The sequence below is a fragment of the Ammodytes marinus genome, assembly GCF_949987685.1.
Source record: "Ammodytes marinus genome assembly, chromosome: 20".
Classification (NCBI taxonomy): domain Eukaryota; kingdom Metazoa; phylum Chordata; class Actinopteri; order Uranoscopiformes; family Ammodytidae; genus Ammodytes; species Ammodytes marinus.
Window position 1 is genome coordinate 12,213,175 of NC_137224.1, and position 4,324 is coordinate 12,217,498.

Consider the following 4,324-nt stretch of genomic DNA (forward strand, 5'->3'; position numbering starts at 1 on the left):
TAAGGTAACAATAATATAATAAGATAAGATAACCTTGTTTGACTTGTGAAATGGGGGACTTAAAGAACATTTTGATTTTGGCTGTACTATACTAGGTAATTGTACTATATTAACTGGGTATAATTGCATTACTAAAAAGACTAAAATACAAAAGTCATTGACTAAGACTAGACTTAAATGTCATCAGCTTTTGTTGACTAAGACTAGACGAAAATAGTCCCAGATCATTCTGAGCAGACTAAAAAGCTCAAGACTTTTAGTCAACTGAAACTTGACTAGACTAAAAAGAGTTTAAACGTGACTAAGACTAATAAAAACTAAAATGACAATTTGACACAAAGACTAGACTAAAACTAAACTTAAAACAGGCCGCCAAAAACAACACTATTGCAGATTCCCTCTTTGAAGCTGATACTCGGTCACTGTCCTCACTCCTCCCTCTCTCCCTCCCTCCCTCCCTCCCTCGCTTACTGTCTTTCCCTCCATCTCTGTAACCAATCTGTAACCACACTTGACAGCAACCCGAGCAGCAGCGTGCATGTACATAAACTCCAGCTCTGCTCTGTCAAAATGCCAGATTCTAATGAAGCGGTGCCGGCGCCATGCCAGGTTATCAAAGAGGACTTTGACAAATGGTGAGTTCTGACAGGAATGGTGTGCAATTATAAATGTTGGAAAATGGTGCTTGTACAAATGTGCATAAATATTTTGAAATTAATGCCAATGTGACAGTCTTTGCTGAGTGTAAGTGCCCCTTTACAGAGTGTCCTTGTGTAACTTTTCTGCCCTCAAGTAAAGATTCATTAACTGTGTTTGGGTTCCAGCTATATACGGGTCACTTTCCATCACATCCTTTTGGCCATTCTCAGTCATCACTTATTGAGTTCTGCGCATGATATCCAATGTATTCACATTAACTTCTTCATCTCTCAACTTGTGTAAGAACGCCTGTGGGGACATCATCAAGTCGAATTGGGATTTCATGTAGAATACCTTCACAACTTCCAGAAAGATCCACTCTGCATCACAGGGACCTATCGTCTCATGACATTTACAAGGGGGCTCTTACAGTAACCTGAATGTCTTGACAAGAGGAAATAGACCTAGAGGTTCAAAATAGGTTCCCCCCACGTGTATGGTGCAGAGGCCCGGCACATTCCAGCCTTTCGGTTTTGCGTTACATGCAGCAAGGAGGTGACGGACATGTGATGATACTTGTTGTCTGACTTCACTTATTGCAGATTGAAGCAGCTGTGGGGGTTCAAGTTCAAATACTTTATTATCAGCCTATACTGAGACAATCCCTTTGATGCACATAGACTAAATCTAGAGATGTTCCATATGTCCTACAACTTCTAATGTCTCCATATATTACACCGTTGTAATTTGCATAAGTTTAACTAGAAAAACGTATCACACACCACATAGAATAACGTGGCTACATGTGGGGTTAGTGTGTTTCGTAAAATCTTTCTATGTGTTTCAGTGTCAGAGAGAAGGGAGCGGAGAACTGTAAAGATCTAATGGACGCTTTCCAAGCCTGTAAAAAGACGCTGTCTGAGGGATCATAATACACAAGAAAATATATCTTATTAAAATGTAAGTACAAACCAACGACTAAAAAACTATTGTAATTGATTTTTCTTTCCTCAAAAAAGAGTTTTACCTAGCAGTAAAACAGAATTTGGGCTATTTCTCCGCTTGTAAATCAGAATATCAAAATACCAAAGCTGCAGAACACCTATTGTGCTCATCAGGATGTCGCTGCCAGTTGATATTGGGATTTTTGTTCTTAAAGGTGGAGTCAGCAATTTGTGTTGTCAAAATCACTTTTTGTGAATATCTCCCCTTGATCCGCTACCTGTACGTACTGTGTGTGCAGTGTTCACTAAAACACAAATATGGTGTTAATACACAGCCTAGACTCTGAAACCAGGCAAAAGGGATTTTGACAAAGCGTTCTCCAGAATCGCTGACTCAATCTTTACTTGGGAGGTGTCCATCATGTGGTTCTAGACTATGCTTTATTTTAGTTCTACAAAAACTATAGGGGGAATATACCTTTGGAAACACATTTTATTGTTTTGTATTTCCATTACTTCAAACTCATATTTTGTCTAATTTTCTACCTGTTTCACAACTTTTTTTTTGCTTGAATCTATTCAGAGTTCTCAACTTTCCCAGCATTCCCCTCATTGCACTGGACCGAACCATCTGAAAAAACTGAAGAGAGAGAGAGAGAGAGAGAGAGAGAGAGAGAGAGAGGAGGGTGTCATACTGTATACTTCTGTCAATGTGAAACTGTTCTTTCATAGATGTATGTTCTATCTCCATTAAGATCTGTACTGTAACACTGATTATGTATGCACAGAAATAAAAACTCAAAACATTATAACTCTTGTTGAGATTGTGATTGGTAACATGTTATCATATCAGAACTTTTTGTTTTGTTTAATCATTACTTCACATGAATAGGCTTCTACGTGCAGTTACTGTTAATGGAATTAAGAAAAGCTTGTTAATCTCTGCTTAATACTCATGTGATCACCTGGATTCAGCGGTTTTATGTCACTTTTGATAGTCCGAGCTCCGGCAAGGAGGGTGGGGATTGTTGGAATGCACAAAGATTAGACTGGAGAAAGGACCTGGATGAGAAGTGACCCCTCCCACCCCCCACCAACCCCCACAAAGTCACTTGCTCAGTAGAGATGGGAGAAAAAGGTGTTAAGGGGATCATAGGGACTTAACTCACAAGCCAGTGATGTATACCTTCTGTGTAATTCTTGATCTAGTAGTAGTTGATCCTACTGGAGCAGAGGTTCAGGAACCAACCCTGGAGAGAGAGATCTAATGAAGTAGTGTGTTGTAGAGAGTTAGGCAGTGAAAAAAAACTAAGTTTATTAGGTGAGGTTTTTTCTTACCTCAGCTGAGCTCTGCTTCTTTGATTTTATTATTTCAAATCCTGCTTGTGGACTTCTTTAGACTTGACGTCCATTAAAGCTAGAGTGCGTAACTTCTGTTGCCCTCATGAGGAATTCTGAATAACAACAACACAGTTGGAGCATCTAGGTACATGAGGTTAGATCGCGCATGGATTTTATTCCTTCTGCTGTACGTCCAGGTTTTTTCTAAGCAGTGGAACAACTGAAACATTTTGTCTACTATTCGTAGGATTATTCTCAACTCCTGCGCCAGTGTCAGGGGGTGACACCAGTTTGTAAACATTGCCATATAAATAGAGAGAGAGTTTTGTGGAGCTGATAGGCTCAACCAATTTTGTGTCAACTCATTTGGAGATGGCTTGAAAGTAAGCAACATTCATTTGAAAAAGTTACACACTCTAGCTTTAAGGTGGGTATGAGTTGATCCATTCTCTCCTGCAGGGTGTGCCATTCACGGCACTGGTGACTCGCTACTTATTTTCGATGCACTGAAGTTTTTGTGATCTCAAAAGACCATGTCTGTCCCATTAGAAGCAACCAGAAGATGATGGGATGAGTATATTTGATCTATTTTCTGCTGGTTGGAAACAAATCCTTCTTGCTTCGTGCGAATCAAGCAGCTACAGGCGGCGCAGATGTACAGTACATGGGCTTTGGGGAATTATCCGCCCACACACAACATTTCAAATTGAGATTGTAGAGATTTTTAATGGCTTTTACAACAAATTACTTTATGTTTTCCTGTCCAGGTGAGGAGGTAGGATGGGGTGAGTTCATAATTTTTTTGGAATGTGCCTTTAAATGTCCCATGGTCTATGAGACAGACAGTTGGGCTCTTTTATGGAATATATTTCCCATAATTTGAAAATACAAATTTGCCATGATATGGTGTCAAATGGAGATGAATATTTATAGGACACGTATACAAAACATGTACTCTTTATGTCACTGTGATAATAGACATGTTTGACATCGTCCCAGTCCCATTCGCCAGATGAAGTCAGACATGCCATTCATTTGTCAGGGGAATAACCTACCTTATACTAATTATGCTAATTGTACACCTGAAATTTAAAACTACTACTATCTTTCTCACATAACCCTCATGCATGTTATCAAGTCATGATGCAGAAATAACCTTTCAGTATAGGTCTAAGACTATAGGTTAAGCATGAAATAAAAAACATGCAGGTAAAGTTATGAATAGTTATAAGGATAACTGCAAAGGAGACAGGGCTGCTTTTATTTATTTATTCAGAAGCCATCCATTAATCCTGTCAATTAGGCTACAGCAGTTTCCAAAAATAAACAAGTAGCCTATTAGCCTATTAGATGCCTTCATTTTGGCAAACGATCACATAAAGCACCACACTGGTGGTGTT

At 39.1% G+C, this 4,324-nt stretch overlaps 1 long non-coding RNA gene across 1 annotated transcript; it reads left to right on the plus strand.

Annotated features, from left to right (window-relative positions):
- The first annotated feature begins 517 nt into the window (after nt 1–517).
- LOC307266930 lies at nt 518–2,292 on the plus strand. Its single transcript, XR_013845387.1, has 3 exons — nt 518–635; nt 1,487–1,599; nt 2,167–2,292. It is a non-coding gene; the product is annotated as an uncharacterized lncRNA (long non-coding RNA).
- Nucleotides 2,293–4,324: the final 2,032 nt, after the last annotated feature.